Here is a 14,590-nt window from a genome sequence, read left to right on the forward strand (position 1 = left end):
ATTACTATAAACTGTTTTTTTAATCATAGTTTTCTCTTTTTTAGCAAAAGTTTTACTGAATTACAATTAGACATGAGCCTTAAGAAAAGAGTTGAATAGTGACATTTCCTTACTTCTGGCCAACTCTTGCAGCTACAAAAAAGTTCCCGTGTGTTTTGCTGACAGTTGGCATAATAGTATAGTTATTTTTCAAAATAATTTTACAATTTTTTTAGAACAGTAAACTCCCAAGAAACATTTTTTATTAATGCCATGACAGAAAATGTACAACAGGATCAAGCAGGTAGGAAAGGTATTTTGGTATAAACAGGGAAAACTTGTTAGTTGTTTCCTGCAAATAAAAAGAAAATAAACTGGAATTAGCAACATGTTTAATTAGAATCTGCAGCTTGTTTGTGTGTGCTTGCTTTTCCTAGCTTTTTCTATTAAAATACTTTTAATTTTCTTAGAAATGAACCTAATGCATATAACATGTGGACTCTTATAAAGATAGCAAAAATTAAATTCCCTTGGTGGAATTAGTTGCTAGTAATTAAAAGGAGAAAGGAAAATAAAAAAATAATTGCACTTGGAATAGTTTAACAGGTTTGCATGGCATCAAGAATTTTCTATATGATTCAAGAATTGCTTGGATAAAAGAAGCCCATTAATGCTGGGATACAGAAACAAGGAATGTTCTTTTATGCGCTGTGTATCATTATTTCATTGCAGTTTAGTGAACTTCTTCGCACTTTTGGCTCAAATATTTCTTCATTAGCTCTTGATTTTAAGATCGAAGATAAAGCAGGGTGATTAAACATAGCCACTGAACTTTTAGACTCAGCTTAATTTCTTGCTTGGGCAAGTTTTATAACCTCTCTGAGACTCATCTGTAGGATGGGTAGCATGACATCTACATTATAGAGAGACTGTAAGCTTTGAAATTCAATGTAATGACGTACAAAAAGAAATTAAACTAGGTATATCACTATATTGGTCAGTGTAGCAATACATTTATTCATTCATTTGACAAGTATTTATTCCAACAGAACAGGTACTGTTCTCGGTGTTAAGAATGTAACAATGAACAGCATGATTACCGTCATTATCCCACATAAAGTTTTTAGGTAAAACTACCTGCCTATGAGTCTTTGATTCCCATTACCAGGGTGCCAGTTCCTGGGGCTGCTGCTGTGAACCAGAAAACATCCTAATGTAGAGTGTTGGGAATGCGGGTGACTTTATCCATCTGCAATCTGAAGGAATTTCTGAGAACTGATCTGAAGACCGATTTGAAGTCCATGCATTGGAGTGCTCCTGTTGGTCCTAAACTTCCAGCACTTGACTCTAAAGAGCTTCAATATGCCTATCTGAAATTCCTCATTTTAGCTTCATCAGGGAAATACTCCTGAGAATGTCAATTTAGCCACTTCTACACTGTCTTTGTTTAGAATTTAGATTAAGGGAAGCCGAGTATTTAGTTAAAAAACACTTGTCCATAGCACATGCACCAGTGGTTTTGTTTTCACAACTGTAGTTTCTTTGGAACTTTTGACTCTGTTGCTGGAATAGACATTAATTTTTTCTTAGGTTTTTCACTGCAACCCAGTAAGGAAAGGAAACAAACTGAAGCAGATGACACTCCTTATCGCTCAGTCTGGTAAATTCGGTATTTCCAAGTTCAAAAACTAAAAAGAAATGGAATTCTCTATACTAGCAAGTCAGAAAAGCAGTAAGCCAAAAGACAAGATTATCATGTGCATTATTTTTATTTCCCTCCTTGATTTCTTATTCCTAAGACTCTATCAAAAGGGCCATTTCTGAAAGTATTTTCTTCTGGCAGATACTTAATTTCACCAAAAAAACCAAAACAAAACAAAACAAAAAAAAAACTGCTGGAGAAAGAAAAGGTCACAGAAGAGTTTAGGTTTAAAAATACAATGAAAAGCAGGTTCTGCTTCATAGCTCAAGTAGAAAGTTTTAAATTTGATAATTTTGTTTTCTTTTGGTTTTTGTCTTTTTGAGACAGGGTCTCACTATGCAGTTCAAGCTGGCCTTGAGCTCACTTTATAGCTGAAGCTGGCCTCAAACTCGAAATGATCCTCCTGCCTCAGCCTCCCAAGTGCTGGGATTACTGGTGTGCACCACCATGCCCGGCTGAATTTGATAATTTTGAAAGACCAATGTCATCTAAACCATAGTGTTTCAGAGTGGTGTGGGGACCAGCAGTGCTTTCTAAGTTCTTCCTGTTCCAATAAATTAGAACAAACAACTGGTGGAAGTGAGAGATTAACATGTACGAAGGGCAAAAATAAGAAATGGGAAAGAAGTAGCCCTCCCAAATACTCAAGAAGTAAAGGGTGCTTAGAAGGAAGAAGAAGAGGTCCGTTCTGCAAGCAGAATGAACCCCTATAATAACAAGAGGGCTACAGCATGCAGGCGATTGCTGCTCTCCTTTTATATTTTCTTTGACAGTTGATCCAGGTGGTCCCACTTTATCACTTGCTGGACGACTGACATCAGGTGCTAGGCTGGGCTTGTTCACAAGTCAGGAGATTGACAGCAGGGCCCAGTTCCCATGTGTTCTCATGTCCGAAGATTGGTTCCTGGTGCAGGGCTCTGCTTGATCTCAAGGTATCAGGCTTGGGAGCTGCTGCTCTGCACCCATAGTGGTTAGTGAGTCTCTTCATTTGGCAGATTGTCCCCAACTGCTGATTGTCCCCAGCCACATTGCCACTCACTGGTATCCTACCTCAGTAGGAATAAGATCCTTTATTAGGAAGATTTGAGTCTCTATGGATTAATGATTTCATCGAATGTGTAAGACAGGGTCAGAAGGCACCAGACTCTCTGAACAGCGACATAATCTTTTTCTTCCTCTTCCTGGAAATTTAACTAGTTATCATTTATTCACCACCCCCCTACACAGACACATAATTTCATCTGAGGCTTAGCTCTAGGCTGAGAAGCATCCTAAGAGTCTTGGCTGGGTTGGGAGTAAAGGAACCCGAGGAAGTTCTTCTGTATTGGAGAAAAGCAGGTTAATTTTAGGATCAATTGGGTGCTTAGATCTGCCCTCATATTGGCCTCAGGTCACCCTCAAGAAATGTTAGTGCTATTAGAAAGCTTGACTTCCTCTAGGTAATCCTTGCCTACATTCTTAGGCAGGACCATATTTCTCTCTCAGGACTGTTTAATTCGGGGCTTGTTCCTTTAAAGTTAGTTACAGATGTGCGAAGACTATGGCTGAACCCTAACAGATGAACAGTTTGTCACTCTCCAGTGGATAGTACAGAGGGAAAGAAGTAAACTACCACTCATGATGCAAGTCGCTGGACTGGGGGCTGTGTACACATTACGTCCTCAACCCTTCAAAACAGCTTTGTCAAGTGATTCTAATCCTCCTTTCATTTGGGGAAGCTCATGTTCAATTTGGTTGCTGCCAGAATCGTGTAAAAATTTAAGTTCGCGAACTGAGGTACCATTGCAACTAATTTTCAAAAGATCACACAGCCTTGTAAAAAGTGGCAGTGAAAGAATCTGACCACAGCTCTGTCTGATCCAGACATTCCTGTTTATGCTGCCACCTCCTCGGCTAACAGGACTCCCTGAACTTCCCTTAACACATGTGTGTGACATTTTCCAGTTGAATGCTGCACTGAGGGACAAAATTGAAGATGAATAGCCTGGCAAAGAAAATCTGAAGTTGGGTCAGAGAACATTTGTGCACCAAATGCAAGGGGTATGTACAAGGTGCAGCCTACCTATGCTGAATCTAAAATGGTAAACCTACAGTTTAAATGAAACAATTTTGCCTTTCCAGGGCCCAACATAAGGCTAAAGGAAAAAAAAAAAAAAAAAAAAAACCTTTGCCCTTGGATGTGACAGAATAAATGATCCAAACAACCGTAACCACAGGGTTCAAACAGCTAGGAGTAGAAGAAAGAAAGAAGATAAAAATAATTCATAAAAAACTTGAGTGACTGATGTATTGTACCCGCTACTACTTCTTTAAAATGAATTTAAGATAAATCTGTATACATGAGTCACTCTCATGTGCAGTAGATGTGGAATCGGAATTTTAGACAACAGGAGTTGTTAGAGGAGTATAAGGGGAAAAGCCTTTGGAATTCAGGATGATTGCTTTTGGAAGAGAAACTTGCTATTGCCTGGATAACGGCCTTGATAAATTACTCAGAGAAACATTACTGAAATTTGATCAAGGCTTCATCTGTTGTCCTTTTGCCTAATCATAGATCTCCGGCCTGAACTGGAAATAAACTTCCTTGTACTAAGTACTTTATTGGGAGTGAAGTGGGAGTGAAGAAAGATGGAGAAGAAAATGAGAATTATCTAACAGAGACTCTTCTAGACCCACATTAGACTTTCCAATACACTAGCCAGTACCAAAAGCTATGAGGTCCCAGAAATGGGCACAGGCAGAACTGTTCACAGCTGTGCATAAATGCCTGGAGACGTGCTGGATGCAGTCACCTATATTAATGGTATTAACGACTTCCTGTCATTTTCAGAAGGAAGTGCAGAAGGGTGTGTGTGGGTGTGTGTGTGTGGGTGTGTGCGTGCCTGCATTCATGCCTAATGGCTTGTGAGCTTCTCGCTGTGTTAGTTTCAGTGTGTGTTTCTGGGTGGCAGAAGGAAGGCGGTGAGTGGCAGTGGGGACTTGAAGGAATCTCAATAAGGTGGAAATCAGCTCATCTTAGGGTCTGTTTGTGATGCTTACATGGTGCCGGATATCATTCTCCATTTCTTCAGGTCTGGGACTGTCTTTAATTACCTGTTTGGTTTTACTCCCATATTTCTGGGCTACCACATCTGTTTTTCATTTTCTCTCAATTACCACGGCAATATATATTCAATGAAGAAAATTTGAAAACTATAGAAGACAGCAAAAATAAAATAAAACCGGCTCATAATTCTGTCACCCTGTAATAACCACCATTAATACTTTGTTGTGTATCATTCCAAGTATTTAGTTTTACAAAACTGGGATACTGGTATACATATTGCTTTATAGCCTGTCTTCCACCACCCCATGACTTTTATCTCTGTTTTTATGGACAAAACCCTCATATATTCTTCATTGTTTGGTATCTCCCTTGGACAAGTGTCCATCTTGCTGCTGTCCCCCATCCCTGACTTTACTGGTTTTCTCAGTGGCTTCCCTCAAGTCTTCTTTCGATCCATGACATTTCCACTAAATCACTCCTTTGGTTATACATTCAAATTCCTCTTCATAATCACCATCAAAACTTCAGTTCTCAAACATCTCCTGACCTTTCTGTCCCATGTTCAACATTGCTGGAGAAAAGCATATAATTATGTCAACTACCCAAAATTCTATTTTGCAAACATGATTGTCCCATTAGAAATGAAGTGTGCTCTTAACTCTGGGCGTCTTAGTTTCTCCTTTTCCCAGAAATCCCCTTCTTGAGTTATCTTCTGCGGCTTGAATTGAGGTATTTTCTCAAATGGCTTCAATAAACTTAGCACAAACATCTATGGAGATATGGACTCACTGCAAGCATCCAGTGAAATCTTTCTTGTCTCTTTTAGAATGTATGATTTCTGAAGAGAAGAATCACACCTAATGACAATGCATCATGTAGTAAGTGCTCGACACAGGTAAATAACAGAATAAATACGTGAAAAAAAATCTACATCACTTTTTCTTCTTTTCCAGTTGACAAGGTTGTCATATTTAATCTTTAAAAACAGTCTCTGTGATATTGGCTCAGTGACATTATTTTGATCATTTGAAATATAGAGATTTTTGAGAGGACTTGAACAGATTTTGCAGCACTAACAAGGCGGGTAGCTGGAAGCTTGGTGTCACTTTTGCTGTGCCATCTTCCTCAGACTTCCCCACCAAAGTAGCCTCCAGTGCAGCGGGAATGACCTACCTGGGATCGTGCAGGATGCTGCAGCCCTACATATCCTGCTGCATTCATTTTTTTTTTCATTTTAAAATTGTCTTTACATTTGTACAAGTTTAGTGAATTACTCCATCATATATGAGCTGCAACTATATCTAGTGTACCAGCTAACTTCCTGAAAATTGCTCAACTCTCCCCTTCCCTCAAGTAAAATTATCTCTCCAAAAGATGCCCTACCACATATTTATCATCTGGCTTCTTAGAACCTGCAACCATAAATGTCTCCAAAAGTCTACATGAGCTCAATGTGAGAAATAACAAGCTGTACCACACACCTTCTCCCAGTTTCAGGTTGAAGGCAGGACTTAATAATGTTATTTGTACATCAGTGGGTGAAATGAGATGCACCTACTCAATGAAACATCATATATTTCTAATGTAAACTTTAGGAGCAGTGTATTAGCTGCACAGGTTATCAGAGATGTATATTTCCTTAAAGACATTTTGCAATTTAGGTGGAAAGAAACTCCTCCTTACTCACGTAGATATATAACTATTCTAGATATATAACTATCCTCCCCTCATCTGCACAGCTAATGAACTCCTTGCAGATGACTAATGGACCTCCTGTGGATGACTATTAAACTTATTGGAAATATTTGTTAGATGTAATGTTCCCCAGAGAGTTAAAGTTAATCAATGCTTATACATCTGGAATGAGAAAAAGTAAGTAGGGAAGACAAAATTTCATGTTACCTAACTCCTAGATACACCTGCTCAACCTTGCAGAGACCTGAGTTGTTATAAAAGATTAAAAATGCAATGTGAGAGCTCTCAGTGCATATTTAGATTGAATTATTGAAGAATTTTCATTTTACATAGCAGAATGAGACAGGAAATCTATTATTTATGGATCATTCTTGACAGGGGACAGAATTACCAAAAATCTGGCTTTCTACTTTATAAAATTATCACCAAATGAAATAATCATACATAAATGTTCCATTTTTTATAGTGACATACAGTGGCTTTTTTGATAAACATGTTCCTCTATTACTAAAAGTATCTAAATAACCTATTTAGATTTCTTTGCTGAAAAAAATCATTATAAAATATTAAATATACTGTATTCTTGTGAGGATATTAAAACAAGTATGTGGCAAGAAAGTAAGTTCTGTTTTTAATTTTTTAAAAATTTTCTATTTATTTGTTTGTTTGTCTTTATGAGACAATTTCTCTGTGCAGTTCAGGCTGGCCTCGAACTCACCTTGTAGCCCAGGCTGGCCTCAAACTTGCAGTGATCCTCTTGCTTTAGTCTCCTGAGTGCTGAGATTGCAGCAGTGCACCACCAGGGTTTAGAAAGTGAACTCTAAATTTATACTTACTAGACCACTTACTAGAATTCCTGTCCAAATCATCATCTCATTTCCTTTTCTTTTATCTTCTTATGTTTTGGAATCTTAAAAACTGCATTTCTCTTAGATGGAGACCTTGTGTACGTGCTGCCAAAGCGGGCACGTGGACGGTGACTTTGTACACACTGAAAATTTGCAAAGGTGTAGACAATTCCAAAATCATAGACTACAATAAAAATTTAAATCCATAAAATAAATATTTGAAACACAATAAGTCACATCTGAACATTCCTTTTTTTTGTTTTTGTTTTCGTGGGTATCAGCAATTGAACTCAGGACCTTCTGCTCGCCAGGCAGGCACAATACCACTGAGCTATACCCCTGGCCCCTCATCTTTTTTAATCTTATGATGCATACATGTAGAAATCAAGGGCTTAACGAAAGGTTTTCTTATCAGAATTGCCTTCAAGGATAAAACTGTGTTCTAAGAGTTCCTACATTAGGGGCTTTGAATTTCAAAATACTGATGTTGTAGCAAAATATACAAATGCACAGTCTTCAGAGAGGAAAAAAACTGGGTCCCTTCCTCCAATATCAGCTTCCTTTTACCACCCTCCTACGGTGGCTGCAAGCCAGTTCCTGTGGTAAGACATTTAAAAACAACCGTGCGGCTCCGTATTGATTGGCAACATGCAATTTGGCTCCAAAAAGTCTGCAAACTGAATCAGGAGCTAATGCTGTTACCTGCCTTCCTTCAATGTATCTTTGTTTGCTTACCACAGGAAAAACAATTTAATAACAGGCAGTTTACAATCTTGATTATAGTTAACTGGTATGGTTCAGTTCTCCTGTACTGGCAAAACTCAACCAACAGATTTGGTGGTTTTATTTATTCTTTATAAAGTTAGCTTTAATGGCCCATTTGTGACTGAGAGCAGAATTTTAGTCTATACTACTGACTTCTGGTATAGCTAGGAACCCTAGATTTTACAAAGAATTGCTGTTTATAAGATACTAACGTGTCTAAATGTGAAAGGCAATATGCTAGCTATTTTGTCCGCATAACAATTCTGCTGCTGAATTTTTAATTGAACCTTTCAATTTACCACCAATTGTGACTGAATACAGACACAACCACCACCTGTGAAGGTTTCACTAGAAAAATTACTGGTTTGTGTCAACTCATAAGATCCACAACAGAGAATAATATTCGTTTCACCTGAAACCTATGCATTGAAATTATTTGGAATCATTGGAATTGTTTTATTATTGATTATTATAATATGGGTCATGATCAGTGAAAATATAAATTTAAAATTTGTCACTGGGTATTAGGCTTTTTCTATTGCTTTCATTTACTGTTATGATTCTACATGGCCATTAAATTTTGGGTATGACTTGTTTAGTTTTTGTTGTGATAATGGAGGGAAGAAGTTAGATTTATGTGAGGGGCTCTGAAAGAAATTAAGATCAGAAGCTACTTCGTTTCCTTATTTTGATAATTTTTATCCTATTCAATATAGACAATTCCTAGTTCTGACTCAGTTGAAAAGCAAACAATCTAATTTGTACTAGGATTTGAGAACATTTATTGCAGAATAATAAAAAAAAACAGAAGTAAGACATAAAACATAGAACATTTTAAAAATATCTATTTTTAGTCTCAAGTGTTTCATTTCCCAGGCTCCGGTCTGCCTTTTCTTCTGGTCCCCCTTTAAATCACCTTGAGTTCTTTGGCTTTCTGCCATCTTCTCTCCCTTTCACACCAGGGGCATCTATATTTTAACACCAGCCTCAGGTGTTACTTACATTTCTCTGTCTTTTAAAGTCCTTTTCCTGTTAGTAGAAAAAAAAAAAGAAGATTTGGGGTTCTATCTTCTCTTTCCCCTTCTTTCCTTTCCGTCCCCATCTCCAGGAAAATAAACATTCAGATATCTAAGAACAACATACATTTTTAACCCAAATCAATTTTCATTTTTCTACTCTGCCTTGAAAAAAATGATATAACAGACAGTCTCATCTCACCTGGGATCCAAGGAAGAAAGCTTTCAATATCTCGCCATGAAAAATAATAAATAAAATGCTTGTTGTAGTTTACTTTAAAATTAGGTTAAAGAAATTCCCATCTAAGTCTAGTGTAGGAAGAGCAGTATTGTATACATATTCTGTTGTATAGCTAGCCTTAGTCTAGGAAGAGAAGTATAGATATCGAATTTCAACAAATGGTTTTTTGTATCTATTAGAATCATCTATTGAAATGGTTTTTCCTTTGTTATATTAGTAGGGAAAATTACTATGTTTTCTGAGGTGAAATTTCTTTTTGAAATAAACATCTCTAGCAGTGACCTTTTATTCCTGATATTATCTATCTTTACCTTTAAAAATTGTCAACGTGGATTTATCACACTCATAAGTCCTTCTGAAAGAAATAACATTTGGATTTGTTAATTTACTCTATAATTCATTTACCTTCATTATGCTTTTATTTATTTATTTATTTTTACTTTCTTTAGTTCTAATTTTTTTCAAATGTCTTAAAATGGATTCCTAGATCAGTTAAAAGCTTTTGTTAATTTTCAACCTCTCTTTTCTGATATAAAATTTCCTCAGTGTATATGTGTGGCTTTAGCTGCATCTCAATGTTTTGATGTGGCATATTTTAATTTTGATTGACATCATTGCCATTTTTATTAATTATTTGATGCACGGGTTACTTAGAGATGTCATCTAACCTCTGCACATTTAGATGTTTTCTAGTTATCATTTTGTTATTATTGACTAGTTTAGTATCACAATCAAAAGACATACTCTATCTAATTTGAATTCTTCACAGTTTTCCAGGTGTTTACTTAGTTCCTCTGGGAAGTTTGTTCTACAATTACTTTCATGTTATTACAGAAGCAAATTGGCCCTGTGTTTTTACCTGCACTTTCTTCATTACTAGTGCAGTGTTCACCTTTTGGGATGCTTACCTTTTTTCTCCAAAATTTAAAATTTTGATATTTATAATTATTTAGCATTGTTTCTTCATAATTTATTTCTTTCATTTCATGTTTCAGAATGTTACTTCTAATCTTGATGTCTTAAAAATATTCATAGACATTTATTTTTTAGTGTTTTTATGATAGTGAGAATAGAATAACTAAATAAGATACCAGGACAACATATATAAACCAAGACCGAGCCTAACCAAAGTGTATACTATTACCCTACCTAAAAACTGATTTTTTTTTTAACCTGTCACCTTTTCTTTACTTATTTGTTCAGATTGATTGGCAACCTCTTAATAACAGTAGCCATCATGATTATGTATTAGGAACTGTGCTAAGTGATTTGCAGTCATATTTTATTTAATTTCCAAGCAATTCTGTAAGCGTGCATCTTTGGTTTGGCTTATAAGCAAGGACTTTGGGGGTCACACCCACAGTCAGAAATCTGATAAGCAAGGAACCAGTGTTTGAATTTGGGCAGCCTTATTTCAGGACCTGATTAGTGTGGAATGCTAAGCTCATTTATTAATGGCACACAAATAACTAGTAATTACTCCTTGCCTTAGGAATTCCTCTTGTTCTGCTTCTCTTCTTTCCTTTCATCTGGTTTTCCTGGCTTCCATTCCTTTGATTTTGACTTAGATTCTAACTTTTTGCATGGGTCCTTTGGATTGACAACTCAACTTTAATGATCTTCCTAGCTTTGATTAAGTACTAACTTTTTACTGCTACTTGCTACGTTGGACTGCCCCTTGGGCTTTCATTCTGTCCAAGGTTCAGGGCTGAGTGTATTGCTAACCTAACAGAGGATGTAAATAAGAAGTATGCTATGGGTTATCCTAAGATGCCAGTAACAACTTGCAACAATCTCAGTACCTTCTCTAAACATTTCTTGTATTAATTTTCACCTTTCTTTTTCCCTTTCCCTCTTCCTCTTCTTCTCCCTCTCCCTGCCCTTTTACCTTTCTCTCTCTTTCTCTTCCTTCCTTTCCTTTTCTTTTTCATTTACCAGATAGTTATCAATAATGAACTAGTCCAGATTAAGCACGAAGCATATGCAGGTGAATAAATTGCGTGCTTTGCCTGGCAGGGCTCATATTCCAGCTGAGAAGACAAAAACTCCTGATAGTAATCATTGTGATAGTGTTACAGAAAATATTCTGGATACACTGTGGATATTGTCATAAAAAAGGCGTCATAGGAATTGGACCTTTGAAATGTTTTTCAGATAGGTAGGGGAGAAATGTTACAGAGCTAAGGATTAAATTAGGATGGTAGATCTCTAGATTATTTCCCTTTAAAACTGAGGAGAAGAATTTGCTAATTCTGGAACAAGAGCTATGGTCTCAAAAAGAGAGCAGAAAACAGTATGTTTATGATGTTATAATCTTTCATTTGGTCTTTATAGTTCCCCTCCTTTTGCTTTACTCAGGGTGGTTTTGGTAACCACAAAACTGTGACAGTTTGCATGTTACTTATTTATCAAGTCCAGCAAAGTCCATAATCAAGTCTGAGACCTGAAGATCTGACAGCACTCAGGCCCAGAGCCATTCATATCTACATAAATCTTTTGTCATTGTAAGGTAACTCAGCGAGCCATGTTAAATGTTTTACTTTCTTCCTTCTAAGGGACTCTTCCTTGGTAGGACACTAAAGTAGTGGTGGCAAGCCTATGGCACGCGTCCTACAGTGGGCTGTTTGTATCACTGAGAGCTCTAAAAGGTTCGCCATCACTACATTAAAGTATCAGTAAATTCACTCTAGTCACTAACATTTCTCTCACTGCATGGAATTTCTAGTCCAGTTTATTTCTCTTTAGCTCTCCAAGAATTTACAAGAGTTTTAAAACACCACAACTTATTAGTATACCATTCTTAGTTTTTTCTGTATGTGGTGGTTAACTCTTTTTTTCTAAACAAAATAAAACCAAATAAAATTAAATAATCTGATTACTTAAAACACATTAATGTGAAAAAGTAAATGAAAAGGAGAAAGAATGGATAACATTCTCCTTTATTAATTCATAAATGACAAAACTATTTTAAAAATAAGAACTTAGCAGTCAACTTCAAATTCAGAATTTAAATGCAAATTAGCATGATATTCATAAAATTTAAACAAAAAAGATGAGGGAAATCTTAAATAAATGTAGGTAAATCTTAAATAAATGTAAAATTATAATACATCTTATTTATGAACGGCTCAAAACATTTTGATTTCTCTGAAATATTGATATACAAATTAAAATGTTAAAATTTTGGTTTTCTCAAAAGATCTATAAAATATTTTCTAGTGTGAAGTAAACATGGTAATACTTCAATGGTATATAATGTTTAAATCAGATTAAACATACCTATCTTTTCAAAAAAATATGCTATAGTAATTATCTTTATTTCTCCCACTCTCTTTCTCTTTTTTTGAGGCAGGGTTGTGCACTGTAGTTCAGACAGGTCTTGAACTAACTATGCACCCAGACTGAGCTTGAACTCACAGCAATATTTCAGCCTCCCGAGTGCTGAGATTACAGGAATGTGCCACCAAACCCAGCTGCTACAGCAATTCTGAGACATGATTATAGTGACTGTCATTATAACATATAAATGAAAAAATATGGAAAACTGGATATATAAACCCAAATAAAGAAATATGTTATTATCTATGCTTATTAAATTGTGGGGCCAACCTTCATTCATCACCTAAATAAATGTTTTTTTGTATTCATTAAATTTGTGCTGATATCTACCAGCTATTGTTACATAATAATTTGAAGATTTTACTGCTTTATACTTTTTTTTAAACAAATGAACTCAAATGCTAAGATAATTTCATGGGAAAATTTAAGTGTAGAAAATGATGCAAATAACTTTTTAAGGTACCCTGTCATTTCTGGCAGAACAAAGCTCAAAAAATAGAAAGCATTCTCATTATTTCTTTTAAATGAATTTTTTGTTAGTGTATGTTTGCACTAAATAACAGTTTTGTTCTGGGAATTGGTACACATATATAGCATGTCTTGCTTGCTCTGTTCACGTATTTATTCACCATTTGTAACTCTTTTAAGAAGTGTCTATTCCGTTCATTTTGTTTTATTAACTTTTCAACCAGCTGATCTGCACTGGTTCCCTTTTTTGTACTGAAAGATGCTCAGATATTTCCTAACATTAAACATACTCTCTTTATTGTGTGTACTTGTTCTGTTTTATATGCATCTCTAAATTTCTTAAGCAGTTATCTGAATTCATTGCCTGCATGTCCTAGCCACTCACTCACAGCCTCATGCAGCTTGCTCCCCCAACTGTGTGATGAAATGTCTCAAAGGACAACACAAACTCATTATTGTGGACACCAGTGGCCCTTTTTTGTACAGTATTTGAGATTCTTTCACATAGTTTTGGGATTTGATAAAACTTTTTCTTGAAAATATTTCCTCTTTTAACTTCTGTGACCCTGCTGTTTCCTGGTGTTCTCCCATCTCTGTAATACTCCTCAATTTTCTGATGTAGTTCCTCTCCCATCTCTTGCCTTTTAAGTTCAAATATTTCCCAAATGATTGTGTACTCCCTTTTCTCTGCCTCTGCATTCTGAGTCATTTCATCCTCTTTCACAATTTCAATTATTAGAGAAGTTGTTGGCTCTTTGAATCATAGCTCTCTATGTAGTTGACCAAAGCTATGAACCTCTCCCATCAAATACCCACATAACAATATTTATTTATTTTTAGCTGTCATGTGACAGCTAATATTTGTTAAGCATTTATTATTTGAGTATTAAATCTTTCTATTATTGCATGAGGTTGGGTAAGCACAACTGCCAATGATGCATCTCTTTTGCTATGGTTTGGATGGATAAGTGTCCCCAAAAGTCCATATATAAAGCCTTGGCTCCACATTGCAATACTGGGAGGTGCTATAGACTCTTCCCAGTTAAAGCTTTATGGGGAGTCCTTAGGTCATTGGGAGCATGGTCTTCAAAAGGGCTGTGGGACTGTGGAGTGTCTGTGTCTCTGTCTCTATTTCTCAACCCCCACCTCATTTTATTTTTTCTGGCTCCAGTTGTGATCACTGATTCCAAAACATGCTCCTGCCACTGCTGTCTGCCAACCTTAACAGAGGACAAAGTAATGGGTGGCCTGATATTGGGTTTGAACCTCCAAACTGTGAGACAAATTCTTTTATTATTCTAAGTTAATTTCCTCACATATTCCATAGAAGTACTGTGAAACTGACTGATACACCCCATAAGGTTAGTAGGATTGAAGTACCTAAAGTTAGTAGGATTCAAGTACTTAAAGTTAGTAAGATGCAAACAACTGACTATGAATAGTCTACAGCACTCACATTCTGCATACATTATTAAGGGAACGATGGCCCTT

The sequence above is a fragment of the Chinchilla lanigera genome, unplaced genomic scaffold, assembly GCF_000276665.1.
Source record: "Chinchilla lanigera isolate Chin_1 unplaced genomic scaffold, ChiLan1.0 scaffold00005, whole genome shotgun sequence".
Classification (NCBI taxonomy): domain Eukaryota; kingdom Metazoa; phylum Chordata; class Mammalia; order Rodentia; family Chinchillidae; genus Chinchilla; species Chinchilla lanigera.